A 15,013-nucleotide genomic window follows, 5' to 3' on the forward strand; every position below is an offset into this window, starting at 1 on the left:
ATTACTGCACACACCGCTACGACCTGCTCGAGGTAATTCCTACTCTGGGGCAGGGGAGAGGGAAAGCGCCGGCGTTTGGAACAGCTCCTGCTCAATTGTCTGGAAGGTGATTGAATGCTGTAGCACTTAGATCCATACCAGCAGCCAGGCGGGAGCGGGTCAGAGGTGACAGAGAGGATCTTGCCATGTGAATATAGAGTTTAAAGAGAAATATTTCACTCTGATCCCATTTAAAGCCCCACGTGCGGTGTGAGCAGTAGGAGCATGTCCACAGAGAAGCTGTCTGTGCTGGATGCCACCCACAGCAGCATCCAGAAAGGAAGTGCCTTGGTCTCAGGCTTCGAAACTGCCCCAACCTTTGCACCAGCAGGGAAGAAGGGTGCAGGCATCAACTCTACCCACCCCGAGCACAGATCCCACACTTCTGCTCCTTTGATCTCTGCTTGCTGGCATGCAGCCTCGGACGGCTGATCAGCCAGATGCAAGATATGGCCAGGACCTTGAACCTCCTGCGGTTATTGTATCTGAACCATCTTGCCTGTCACGCAGGTTAGGAAATAGGACCAATATTCTGCATGGGAGTGAGCACGCTCACACGCAAAACCAAAGGCAGTTTGAAGCCTTTTTATCAGTAAGCGATAACACCTGGACTTTGAGCGTATATTCAAATTATTTAGCGATTAGCAGTTAATATTCTCAGTGATAGGACGTGTGAACTGCAAGCAAGAGGGGTTTTGGTCTCCTCTTCGAGTGCTCTTGGATCCTGGACTACTTGGCAGGAGGAAGCAGCTGACGACAGCCACAGTGAGCAGCTGCTTGTGCCTGTGAGGAGCGCTGCCGCCCCATCTCCGGATCCTCGTGCTCCGAGACCTGCTGTCTCCTGACAGTCTGCGAGGTTATTTGGAAGGAGGCAGCCGGGGGTGGCCTCGTGGATTTTAATCAAAGTTACAGTCGCATCAGGGATCCTGTTGGATATGGCATACGCACAGGTGGGGGCCCAGTGTGCTCCAAGGGATGGACAGGTTCCTGAGCCTTGTGAGAAGGTGAAGAATGCAACACGGTGCTGTTAGGCTGCCTGGGACAGACGCAGCACAGCGACAGGCTTGGCCCAGTCACACACCTCCAGCACATGGTGCCCAAAGACGCTGGCCTGGCTGCCCAGCAGGTATTCTTCAGGTGTGTGGGCATGGACCTGCAGACCCATCAGGGGAAGGACGAGCAAGAGACAAAGCACACGGGATGGCCATGACAATCTAATCAAGCTGTACTGCTAATGCTCCTAGGAACAAAAGCTGGACTGTGTGGTTTATTTCTGCTTTGCTTTACTGCATGTGCCCTAGGAGAAAAAACAGACACCAGCAACCCTCTCTCACTGCCACAGGACTCTCAGAAGAGAAAATGCTCCATCCAGCAGAGCTCCTGCATGCTGAGCTCCTGCAGACACGTGAGGACTGGATCAGGACTGAGCAGATGCATTACAGCTTTCCCTCTAACGGTTTGTACAGCACCTGAGGGGCTGTAGGCCTTTCTGTTAATGCTCCACATTACTTTCTGAGCTCTCTGCCCTTCACTCGTGGCCTCTTGTGATGCAGAGTTGAGCCCCCTGGTCCTACAGCAGCATGCAGAGGGCACAAAGCTATTGTCTTGTGGCCCCCCCCCCCCCCTTCAGGCCGATGAGATTTACCTGCTGCAGCCACGAAGCAGCTCACACACAGACAGCATCCTAACAGGCTGATCAAGGGCAGGAAGGCAGAAAGCTGCTAAGTCCTGAGGGGACTTGTCAGCTTAAACCTTATCTGCTTGAGGCCTGCAAGTCCTGAGGTAGTCCTTGCAGGGCATTATGCTCACAGAACAGCTCCCACACTTCTACAGTAGTTCCTCCATTCCGTGCATGAGCTTTCCTCCTTCACAAGGTTTTGTTTCACAGCCATTTTCTTCTCGTGAAGTCTCTGCCACGCTGCCAGGTGCACAGGTCTCTGCTGCAGTGTGTCTGCGGTGCTGCAGAGGTGTTGTACGAACACCACATGGGACCTGGCCCTGGGACCTGGTTAAGGAGAACAGCCACATGCTCTGAACCCAGGGGAGCTCCCATCCTCACGATCCTCCAGGGGTAGACAAGCCTTATCATGGCAAGGCCAGGATGTTCCGTTCTGTAACCCTAGTACATCGTGGTGCGACGACGCAGCCGTGTGGATCAGAGTCGTGTGGAAGGCACAGGATGGGAACCAAGGACTGCGCAGGCAGAGGAACTTGGTTCACTCAATAGAAGATTAAAGTTGCACTGACTCAAGGGAACCTACTCCAGGGTTTGTCTAGGACAAACCTCTCAACACAGGGATGACAGCCAGGGGTTGGCATGATGGCTGCTTGCACACCGGGGGGTCACAGCTCCAGCTCAGCGGGGCTGTTTGTTCTCTGCCTTGATCTTCATCCCTCAGCTGTACTGAAAGGAAGTTTGTCCGAGACAAGCGTGTATGGCACACAATGTCAGCTTCAGAACAAGCTGTGAGGAAACAGATTGAGTTCTCTGTGCAAACCAACTGCGAATCCATTCCTTGGTGGCTTCTCTTGTGGGACACTTCAAAGGCACCAAGCATCCACAACGCAGCTGCTGCCCTGGGGAAGGAGTTGTTGAATAGCCTCCGTGAATGAGAAGTAAAAAATTAAGCAGTTAGATTTGGCACGTGCATCACAATAAAGATCCCTGAATGCTCAGCTTCTTATTGAACCTAAGGCGGGCTGTTAATTCGTTATTCACTTCCCAGCCTGGAAGGAAAAGCATGTTATACCCGAGGGCCAGAACCGATGAACAGAGCCATAAATCAAGCAGTTTACAAGACCAGCAATTAGGAAACAAGCCGACAGAAGGGAGAACTCTGTCAGTAATAAAGCAGACACACCATAGGATCTGCTGAGTGCTCAAAGCAGCTGGGGACATGCAGTCCTTTCTACACTCCATCTCTAATTCTTCCAGCCATTTGCTGTCTTTTCCCTCTGTCTTCTATTTCCTTTTATTTCCTCCTGCTCCCCTTCCAGTTTTTCCTCTGTTCTCTTTCCCCTCTCTTCTGAAAAGCCGATCCCTCCCGAGAATGCACGAACATACCTGCTGAGCCAACGGATTTACCAGCTGCTGCCCAGGAGCAGAGGCACGTGCTGGCACCAGCAGCCGCGTGTGCACAGCCCCACGAGCGCCGCGTGTGATGGAGGGAGCGGAGTGCCCTGCGCCTGCCCAAGGACTGCAGCGGTACCTGAGCTCTGGGGCAGGGGAGGACATCCCTGCAGGTCCCGGGATGGTGTTGCTGGGGGAACAAGTGGCTGTGGGCAGAGCTGCTCATGTAAGGAATGACTGGGATGCCTCTACGACCACAAGGCAGGTCTGGCTCCCTTGACTTTGACCACTGCCCCTCCAGCATTTCCCGCTCCATTTCTGGCTCCTTCTCCTTACTCACCACTGGAAATCCTGCCCTTGCTTCCCCTCCCGGTGTTACAGCATTGTGTGCAGCCCTGGACACTGGCAAAGTCAGGCCTGTGCAGCTGCTTTCTGCACGCAGCTCAGGCACATGCATGTGAAACCTGAGTGCAGGACCGGGGTATTTAACCAGGCTCTCTTGCTCGCCCGCATATCCCCTCCTGCCCAGCACACTCCTGCATCTCTAGGACATCACATATTTGGGAAATCACAGCCAGCATTGATATATTTTGTCTACATCCGCCTTTGGTACTTGGTATGTGTATAGAGGAGAGAAACATGGCAATTTTAGAGCCTTATTTTATCAAGGCAGGAGGAAGACCAGATATTCCTCTCATCATCCCAAAACCAAGTGGATCCAGTTACACCAAGAATTAAGATTGTGATATTCCAGTTCAGCCTCAAGGGCCTGGAGGAATCTCAGATCTGTGAAATTTCTCTATGGAAACACTCTCTGCCATCACCCAGACACCGTCACAGCAGCAGACACCGGGGTAAAAGCACAAGACACCACATCAGCATTATCGCGCCACGGCACATGCTCAGCCTCTGCTGGTCCAGCACATCCCAGCTCGTGGTGCCGACACTTCCCAGGAGGGGGGCTCACAGCCCAGGGAGTTTCCAAAATAACAAACCCACCTCAGCTGCCAAAGCCTTTTCCTTTTGAGGCTTATCGCCCCTAAAGCCATCAGATCTTGGTCAAAGCTGAGACTTGTGCTAGGCACAAGCACACCCTCTGGAGGAACTGCGAGCTGCCCTCGTCCTGCTGGCACGGGCAGAGATGACCCAGCAGAAGCCATCAGCCAGGCTGAGAGCAGTGCGTGCTGGGGAGCGCAGGAGCAAGGAGGGTGCCCTGGGGATACCAGGACAAGGCCACGTGTCACCAGCGACCACAGCCACTTCCCAGAAAGGCTGCTCTTCTCTGCGGGGTGAAGCCAGTCTGTTTTCAGCATATCAGAGGCGCAGCTGATAGGCACTTCAAGGAAACAAAGCGCTGCCTTTGAGAGCACGTTACTCCAGCGCGCTCCCAGCTGTCTGTGGTTTTGATCTTGAATGGCGAGGCTAAAGAGTCGCTAGTCCACAACAGAAGGAAACATCTCCTCCAAGGCTAAGCACAGAGGGACTAATAATCCACCTCCCCCAGCGCCGGGGCAGGGAGGCTTTGATGAGCTCTTTGGCAAGTGCTGTAGGAAGAGGCTGCAATATAGAGTTAACTAATTAGGTCACTGCACAGCAAAAGTAAAATAAAGTAGAAATCGTTTCTGTTCAAAGCACATTCCAGGGAAGGAGAGAACAGCTGCATTACCAGAGACAGGCTGCAGCGAACTCTGCAAGAAATCGGGGAGGGGAATGGGCTTCAAGGTCTTGAGGAAAGCAAATCCCAGACACGAGGCCACGGCAATAAAAAAGGCTCAGCAGCTGGGGAGTCCTTGGGAGATGACGGGAAATCCTCTTCAAAGAAAGGCTTTTCCCACCCAGATCTTGGCAAGCCACCGTGAGCAGTTATGTTTTGCTTATCCAAAGTCTCTTCCAGGCTGGCCAGCTGCAGATTTCACACTCGGAATGGCTGGAGAGTTTCTGAACTCATCCCAAATGTGCTTTGTCCTTTGATGACAGGATCCCAACAGACTGCGTGTCAGGTTGTAGTAGTGTGCCCTCAGGCATCCCAATCCGTTATCTGATGGTCCCCTGGATTCACAGAGCCATGGAAGGGGCACCAGCAGGTGCCCATCAGGAAGCATCCATGAAGCTATGCTCCTCTTTTCCACCTGTAAGCTCTGAGCCCTATAAAGGAGATTTTGTCGGTCTCCTCCTCCTCCTGCACAACCAGAAGACATTTCTTAGCTGCCTGTATCGTACAGGAAGGAATAACATGAGAAAACAGCAACTGCTGGTGCTTACCCCATGGGTTTGTTTTCCCAGAAATGGCATGGAGGCTTTCCATGGCATCAGGTAGGCTTTCAAGCAGCGCTTGACGGAAATCCAGCCGCTTGGCTTTGCCCCAGATCGCTGGCACCCTGGGAAGGTCAGAGCACCGCAATAAGCCATATGCTCAGCCTTGGCTTCCCCTCACAATGCCAAGGCATGTCTGCAAGGGATAAAGCCAGAGGGAACGTTAACTGATCGCCACTGAAACGGAGCCTCTGCTTGGCTTCCACCCTAATTAACTATCAGGAGGCGATGCCGGAAGGCCCCCGCATTGCCAATAAATAATGTGGGGTTGGTAATTAATTAGTAGCCTATTGGGATCCCAGCACCTCTCGCCCACAGCCGAGCTCTCCAGATTGATACAAAGGGGATTTAATGGAAACACAGCAGTTTTCCCATTATGGCCTAAAGCAAAATAGAACTAGTTTTTGAAGGAACCTCATTTACAGTCCTCTCACATGACTGATGCTTAGCACCTAACCCTGCAGGTACGGGAATGTATTGGAAAGAAACCTGCCTGCAGAACACTGGAATAAGAGAGAAAGCCCCTTAGGTAATTTGGTGAGCTATCTCTGTTCACCATCCTCCATGCATAAGAAAACACAAGAGCAGAAGGATAACAGAGACAGGTCTTGCACATCAGTGTATAGCTGACAGCACTCCTGGAGACTCCTGGCAGCTCATCTCTGCCAAAAGAGCAAGAAAACCCCACTAAAACAGAACATGCCATGAAATGGGCATCAGGACATCCTGTCTGGAGGGGTCAGGAAGGGACAGTTTTGCTGAGCTCATAATTGTGAGGCCGAATACCATGACTCCTTCCTGTGGCTGGAAGCTGGAAGTGAAAGGCCTCAGAGAGCTGGAAAGGAGACAGCCAACAGAAGATCAGGTGGTTCTCATTGCTCGTGTAGGGAGCTGTAGTGTTGGGTGATGTCTAAGCACCAAGTTGTCAGACCCAGGGGGCAGGGGGAGGTCAAAAAGGGCATGAGGAAATCACATCAAGGCAGTCGGAGGTAAAGGATGCTCAGAAGACGAGATGAGGAGCAGCTGCCAGAGGTCAATGGATGATCCTGGAATAAGACTTCTCTAAGGTTACTGAGGGTTGCTCTGGCTGGAAAAGAATACAGACAATGAGGGCATCCTGCTGAGAACAAGATATTCCTGGGTATCAGAGCCCGAGATAGCACAATATCGCACTGACAGCAGAGGACAGGATAGAACACCCCTGCACACCCACAGAAAGAAGCCAGAGCTAGTGCTGACATGATAAAGAGGAAGCCATGTGCACTTGTGCTCTGCTTCTGAAGGGAAAATATGCCTCATACACACTAAAAAGGTGCTAGAAGCACATAAACAGTTGCCTCAGACCATAGTTTCATTCCCTCATCCTAAATTTTTGCAAGTGTCCCTTCTGGTTTTCCTCCAGCTCCAGCCGCTCTGGTCCTGCAGTCTTCAGCCCTCTGGTCCCGCTGTGTTCCTCTTGCCTGTCCCTCTCACCTACCAAAAGCTCTGCCTTCTCTGCAGCTACCTCAGCTCTCAAGCCCAAGCTTGCAGTTGCTCTGTCTTCCTAACAAGCTCTCTGGCTCATTAACCTTTCATTTTGCTTCTCTTCCTCTGTTCAAGCTGGAGCCTTTCAAGCTCCCTCTCCTGACTTGAATTTCCTCTCCCTTGGACTCTTGCTCAGAGGTCTGCCGTGCTTGCTCTTATGTCTGTCAGCAAGTTACAGCATCTTCCTGACACCAGCAGCTGTGTGCTGGCCGCTCTCACAAGTGGGCTCCATGCTGGGAGGTACTGTAACCTCTCCCTTCGGACTCCTGCAATGTTTCCAAAAAATCTTGTCTTTTCCTGTCCAATGGACAGAGTTTTCACTTCTCTTTGTAGGCCCTCGTTTTTCCACATACATAAAGCTGTTGGTACCATGAAAATGTCAGCTTAACCATCAAGAAACAGATCAACTGGTATGAATCATTTGGAAAGAAAAAAAAGATCAGAACGGAAAAATCTATGATTCATCCACACCTTGGATAGTGTGTGCACTCGTGGTCCCTTCATCTCAAAGGGGATAGCAGAACTGAAACAGATTCCGAAAAAAGCACAACAGATGGTCAAAGACACAGAGCATAATTAAAAGCACAATTACCAAAGGCACAATGAAGTAGGCTCAGACTTGTTAGCATGTAAGAGGAAAGGCTTGCGGGGGAAAAAGTCAGGGTGTGAAGTCATTACTGCTCTGAAGAGCTCTTCTGGCTCTTCACCTTCTCTTCCAGAACAAGAGCTCCAGGCCAGCAATGAAGCTAAGAGGAGGGAGGACCAGCCCCACGCACCCTACCTTCTCTAAGACGGGGGGGGGCACCCTTCCTCACTGCCTCTGAAGCTGGTATGAGGTCTTTGCTTTGGGTTGGACTGAGGACCAGCCATATTTACCTCATAGTTCCCATTTCCCCAAGACTCTCAGCCAAAAATCCTCTCTTCCTTCACATCAGGGAAAAAAAAACATCCCAATGTTCTCAGAAGTTAATTATATTACTGCTGAAGGCCTTTCCTTGCCTTCCCCCATCTGTCATCTTTCATTCATTATGAAGAAAGCAGCCCCCATCTTCTTCTACCAGCTCACTGCACCAGTCCACCCACCAGATTTTCAAGGAAGTGCTGCCGTGCTTTTCCTTATTCATACTTCTGGAAGGGAGGAACACCCACAAAGCTCATTACTTGTCTTCTTCAAAATCTTTCACTGTGATTTGTGCAGGAAGTTTGTCAGTATCACTTCACTGCTCCTCTGTTCAACTCCACAAGGAAGTTCCACTAGGAACAAGTCCTCTGGCCACAATCAGGAAAGAATCTCCTCCTTTGTGCAGATGCCATGAGTAAGAGGAGGGCTTGGGATTAGGGGGAAGCAAGAGCTAGAAAACCATGCATTGCTTGCCCTGCCCTCCCAAGAGCCAATCAATTTGGATGGATACTGTCAATTGAAATGACAAGATGTGTTCTGGCCTCCTTCCATCTCCTGGACATTAAAGACACAGAAAAAGACAGAGATTTTAGAAAAGATTTCACACTCAGCTCCAGGATAACCTCCATGCAGCATTTTTCACGCTGGGGGTGGCTAAGCACTGGATAGGGGTCCTTGAAGATAAAACAAAACCTCTCTGGATGAGGCTCAGATAACCTGGACCTAACTTTGAAGCTGTCTTTGAGCAAGGGCACGGACTGAAGACTCCCTGGGGCTCCTTTCACCCAACATTATCCCAGGATTGTAGGAGTATGTGGCCCTGAAACAGCAGGCAGAATCTCACTTGCCTCGTTAACAGCAGGACTCTCCTCTAAGCGCAGAGCACCCCATGGAGCTCAGCTCTTCTCCTCGGCTCCCTGGCATGAGGTGCCCACACAACAGAAGAATCTGGCTCAGTCCCTGTGCTCGTTGCCCTTTAGATGCAGGAGAACGGCTCCTGTCTTGACAGCATTCCCAGTCTTGCAGATAAGCCAGAAGTAGAGGGTGCCCCTGGAAAAGTAATCTGCAGGAAAACTGAAGTGCTGCTGTGAAATGCTGATTGGTTTGCATTTGAATTTTAGTAGAAGTGCACTTATATCAATGTTTGACTCTTTTAAAATGTTCCAGGTTCATAAGAGCCTTGCTAAAGAAGACTTCTTGGCAGAGGGGGGGGGTGTCTGCAAGAGAAACACCAGTTCCCATTGACAGATCCTCAGGATGAGAAATAGCCCTCCTGTACACACAGACACCTCGGGATTGGCCTCCTGCAAGGACAGATTTTACATCCTCATCTGGAGATCATCATGGAAAAGAAGGGTTTTAGAAAGCCACTTTATAACCCTGAGCATCAGAATAAGTAAACGTGCAGCATCTCACATGCTTTGCTCAAGAGATGAAGTGTCACAGGCTTTTGAAGGGATTCCAACTAATTCCACTACGCATACAAAATCTGGCTTTAACTCTTCCTGTGCTATCAGCCTTAAGGTTTTTACATTCAAACAGATTTTTAGTAAGACCTTCCACAAAACGGCCAAGTGCAGCAATTCTCTGTGCTCATTTCAGCCAAGACATTCTTTAGCCCTTTCTCAGTGCAGCACTAGGCGAGATTGGACTGAGCTGCAGGGATAAGGGTGGGAGAATGTTGCTTTTTGTTGTTCTCCTTTGGGAACACAGCAAATGTTTTCAGGGGCGTTTTCTGTACTGAAATCACTTGAAGTTGCTTGGACAGCTCTGCTCAGCAGCCTCAGACAGTGCAGCAGTGTGGTGAAGGATAGTTCTGCTAGTGGGAAATTCAGCCCTGAAGACCTTGCTTGGGGTTATGTGTTTCCAGAATGGCATGAAACTAGGGAGGAGTAGACAGAGCCACAAGGGGAAACATCAGAGAGCTCCCTTGGAATAATCCTCTTCATGGAGAAGGGCTCGAGCAGCTGTAGGCTCTTCCAGAATATACCTTCTGAACCTCCAGGGTCAGCCAGAAAGGGGCTGGGTTGTTATTTCACCAGCAGACTGACTCTGGAAACAACACCCACTAACACATGCACACAGAGAAGGGTTCAGCACTGAATATGCCCCCGTTTTCTACATATGTAATAACAAATGGGTGTGCTTGCAGTCCAGAGAATCCCCTGCTGCCCTGTTCAGCAGCTGGCTAGTATCCTTTTCAATAACCAGTGGATCCTCTAATGATACTCCCTGCATTCTGTGTTCTTGCAGGCAGCCAGCTAGAAGTGCTTATGTGCAGTTAGACCCTGCGTGATGATTACAGATGATAAATGTAATTATTTTGGGTCCTGATTGCCTCTGCTTTCTTCATTCTGTTGCTGATGTGTAAAACAGCCCCAGCGTTAACAGTTCTATGGACAAAAACACTGTGAAGAGACAGCCTTCCTCCTGAAGGAAGGGCCACGTGTTTAGGGAAATGAACAGTTCAATGCAACAAACTGTTCAAGGCACTCAACTGCAGCTGCGCCAGCCTCCTGCCTCCTGCAACACAAAGTCTTTAAGATGCACCTGAGCACTCTGCAAAACCAAGGTCAGAGAGTGATGGGAAGTGGGTTTCATTATTTGGCTGTAAAACCAATAGACAGGAAAACATCAGCGATGAACCAGTTAGGCTGACTTCTGCTCAAAGCAGCGCTGTCACACAGGTATCACAGAACGCAGGATTTTAGGAAGCTGAATAACACTGAGTCTCCTGATGCAGCAAAATGTCCCATCACACCTGTTACTAGCATGTGTGAAGCTGTGGGGTGGGAGAACACTTTCCTGCACCGGCCAGGAGCTTACTGCCTTCAGATTTGCAGCAGCAGATGGAATCCAGAGCACAGATCTCCGACTTCTGTTTTGAACCAAAACTGGGACCTGATGCACCAGCAGCGCAGTGCAGGGAGGCTCTGCTCTGCCCCATGAGCCCAGATCTGCTCAGCCAACCATGGCTTCTCGAAGATCTGCCATGTGCTGAACAGCCGCACTTGGACGTAGGTCCATGGAGCAGCGAACACGTGCTGTGACACTGAGCAGGACCTGCACAGGGGAAGCAACGGATGGCAGGCCCACTCCCTGGTCTTCTGTTGTCTTCTCTGTACTCTCATATGGTCCTGTTCGTAGAGCTGGGGGTGAACTCCCTTTTATACGATCTGCTCCACATGCTGAGGGACAGAACTGGCAAGGTCTGGGCATCCTGAAGAGCAACATAATCTTTCCCGTTAATCCAGGAGAAGGGCAGTATTGGGAGAAGGCTGAGAGGCAGAAGGAACAGCAAGGTTGGCAGATGCTCACACCTGGCAGCCTTGTTTCCCTCCAGCACGGCCTGGCTCCTCAGACAGCCAGTGCCTGGGACAGAGCACTCTGGAAAACAAGGAGTTCTTTAAGTTTTCTTATTAAATAAATCAATCCAGCAATCACAAGATCCTGAAGCCAAAGTGGCCAAGGATAGGAGAAGCTAGAAAAGCTTCAGTGAGAACAGGTAACAAGAGACGTGTTTACCACAGAAGAGAGACAAGGCTTCTAACACTAGCAGGCTGCTGCACCACAAACATTCCCTATGGCCTGGTATGGCTGCACAGAGATATTTACACATACAGGCAGGGAGACGCCAACCCCTGGCTGGTGAACAATCAACTTTTATCCTCTCCAGACCAGCAAAGCCAAGATTTCAGTAAACACGCAACCCCAAAAATGTGCCTGCGGATTGGGTAGAGCAGAGCCTGTGCTCTCCTTGCCAAATAACAAAGCCGTTCTCCTGTGGGTGGTTTCATGGTGAGGTTTCTGCGGGGAGGAAGTGTTTCTAGTGGTCAAGGCAGGGAGCAGGGGTTCAGCAGACCTGGCTCCCATCCCTGGCTCTAGGCAAATCAGGGGAGCTCCAACTGCAGCAAATGCGCACTCTCGCTGGAGTCACTGCTGCCCTCTGCTCACCTCTCCTTGCTCAGGCGCAAATTGCTCCTCTGAGGAACACAGAGACGCAGGCTTTTCCCCACCTGACAGCACTTCCTGACCTTGCAGGGTTATTGCTCTTGTGATTGATGCCTGAAAGACTGGCAGAGCTCTTTGGATGACAATCTGTCTGGAAGGTATTGGAAGATGTGCACATGCGAGTGCTGACACGTGAGAAGGAGACATGCATCTCACACACACTCTTTACTTCCCTCCATGCTCACAAGTCTCTACCCAGACTTGCTGCATCCGCTAGTCATGCATTTAAATATTTACATGATGGGTCTGCAGAAAACCTGTGTTTCAGAGCAGAGTAGCCAACGCTCTGGCTGAACAGATGCCCTTACAAATACCCAACCCACCTCCCTGCTTGCCCAGACTCCACATTTTACTAACAAAACCAGCAAATGTGAAGCCAGACTGAAAGCCTACAGCAGATACAACCCAGCTCTACTCAGTTCTGATGGGCTGGTGCCAGTGACCTCCCCTGGCCCCCGCATCGTTCCCTCTCCGTTTCATCCACAGATGTCATTAACCTGCTGTTTATCCCCTCCTCCAGCTCATTAATGAAGACACTAAAGAAGACTGGATCTAACCCTGATCCCTGTGACATGCCATTAGATAAACACCTCCGTGAAGAGTTCCCATCAACCTCTTATGTATGAAGGACTGTTGTCCTGAGGTGTGCATAGCTATTAGAGCTAATGACTTCACCTGTCACAGCTTATTTCAGTGAACCCTACAGGGAGAACCCACCAACCGCATCAACAGTTTGTAAAGAAAAAAATAAAAGAAGGAACACCACATTGTCACCCAGGATGGCTCGGTGTTAAGAGGGCACACCAGGTTTGTCTGTTTACAATGTTTTATCTGACTGCTGTTTCTAATTTCTGTCCTAATTTTATCTGCATGATGTTATTTTTTTTTAATCTTCTCTTACCTTGTTGGCTGCATTTCAAAAATAGGTGGCATGAGTCAACTGCAGTGGACCAGTGTAAAATCTTGTAAGATACTTCCCTCAAGTGGAGGGAATAAAAATCACTCAACTGTGTGTCACAGGCTCTGAGGTACCTCAGGTAGCAGAAGATAATGGGAGATGGACACCTAGATGAGGTAGAATCTGCCAACCTGCTTGAAAGGTGTTAGGAGCGCAAAGAAATTATCAGTGATACTGCAAAATAAACCTCCCTGCTCTACAAATGTCAGGGCACACAAGACACCACCCAGCCACCCTTTGTAGCAGATACCAAAGGAGCATATGCTCTGACAACCTGTCAAGTTACCACATGGACAGCTATTCTAAATCCATGAGCAGGTTTTTAAAAGTCCTGAAAGCAAGCTGAGTCGAGCATGCCGAGTGCTCCTACATGACGTTTTAGCAGACGTGGAAGATGCTGTGGGGTGAAATACCTGAGCCCTGTACAACAAGGGGACCTTGTCTACCAGAGCCCGCAGCAGGGCTGTGAGGGACAGACGGGAACGGAGCGAACCAGATAGACATTGCAGTCTGTTGGTAGAGCTGGTGTGGGTGGTATCTATACTCACCCTAAGGCTGATGTCTGATCTCATGATCACTGCTTTCCTCAAAGCAGGCAATGAAACATGAACAAAGAATTCAGATCTCGCTGTAGTTTTACTGTTACGATGATAGCAGCTCAGCTCTGGTCTCTTCTGCGTACATTGAACAGGAGAACATTTCATCTCTTGAAAATGAAAAGAGATAAGAAGGGCTTAGCACAAGGCAGGATTTGTCTCTGTAACTGATCAGTCCAACAAAGGGAAACACAAACCGTTTATTACTGAAAATGAGTTGTGCCATCGAGGCAGATGCCTGCAATTATTTCTGTTAAATATTATGTTTCATTAACTGTAAAATATATAATTAATAAACTTGCCCCCTCATTTTTGTTAAGTTTCACTGCAAAGACCTTATTACTGGAATAAATCTTTCTAGCAGCACATGTTGACAGAACAGAGGAAGGTGCACGCCCCTGTGTGTGTGATAATTTCCTTATGCGAAACTGAATTATTAGGGAGGCATAATCACCTCTCTTCACAGCTACGACTGTAGATACACCCCACTCTGAGACTCGTTGATTAAGCTCATGCCTCTTAGAAGCAGGGAAGAAGACACTGCTTTGGCTGGCAAAGATGATTTGATCTGAAAGCCACCAAGCTTTTCTTTCACTGGCAAGTCTGCAGAAACAAAACATAAAACTTGATTTTTGATTCACTCCATTAAAACAGTCCATTTAAAAAGTCTTCTGACTATAAAGCTGTTCAGAAAGACCTCTGTGGTTAGGCTGCTTCCCAGATTCTTTTATAAGCCCTGTGTTCATCCACCTCACAATACTGTAATAGAGCTGCAGGACTGTGATTTGCTTTCCACATACATCACAACTGTTTAGATTTGGGGATGTTTGGTGATGGCTGTTAAACCATACCAATTAGAAATGCTTCAAAAATGCTGCTGAAATTTGACTCCAAGCATAAAATTCCCCTTAGATTTTGTCTCCACTTGTGATCTTTACCTCAAGCTAGCTGATTGCCAGTTCACCAAGGGTAATTAAAATATTTCCAAAGGCTGTTCTGGGCAATCTTTTTTGCCTTGCTGCAGGCTACAGATGTTCATGGTTTGCCCTAGGCCGATGTTCATTCCTGCCTGAGTTGGCACAAGCGGCAACGCATGCCAAACGAGGAGGAAAGCTGCCTCCATCACAATTCTCCCCTCCCAGGGCAGGTGGCAGAGAGAACAAGAGAGCAGAGGTGGAAGGAAGGAGCGCATGAGCAGTCACCAGGTACAACTTCTGAGCATTGAGGAGACAACAAAACTCTGGGAGGAGAAGAGAGCTGTATGTATTTTAATAAAACCCTATGATCTCACTGCTTCTGAGATGTCTGGACGCCTCTCAGCAGAGCCAGCGGGCTCCAGAGATGAGGGAGGGGAAGAGCGCTGCAGGTCGTGTGTGCTGGGAAATGCGCGAGCCCTGCCTTGCAGCAGGTCAGGCCTCAGGACGCTGCAAGAGATAACCTCACCCTGCTGCTGCCCTGAATCTAAAGAAAGGGGCCCATTCTCCGCATCATTTCAGCTAGCACTTAGGAATGTTAAAACAGCCAATCAATTTGATTACACAGAAATTTTAGAGTCAGCAAATTATCTAGTTAAATGATGCGTATAGAAATGTTAATTCAAC

General features: G+C 49.4%; 1 long non-coding RNA gene across 2 annotated transcripts in view; it reads right to left on the reverse strand.

Annotated features, from left to right (window-relative positions):
- Window positions 1–13,517, reverse strand: part of LOC118172309 — a 37,167-nt gene extending 23,650 nt beyond the window's left edge. For both annotated transcript variants that reach the window (XR_004753640.1, XR_004753639.1), the window contains exon 1: window positions 13,365–13,517. This is a non-coding gene — a long non-coding RNA (uncharacterized LOC118172309). The remainder of the gene's footprint in view (window positions 1–13,364) is intronic.
- Window positions 13,518–15,013: the final 1,496 nt, after the last annotated feature.

Source organism: Oxyura jamaicensis, chromosome 10 (assembly GCF_011077185.1).
Source record: "Oxyura jamaicensis isolate SHBP4307 breed ruddy duck chromosome 10, BPBGC_Ojam_1.0, whole genome shotgun sequence".
NCBI lineage: Eukaryota > Metazoa > Chordata > Aves > Anseriformes > Anatidae > Oxyura > Oxyura jamaicensis.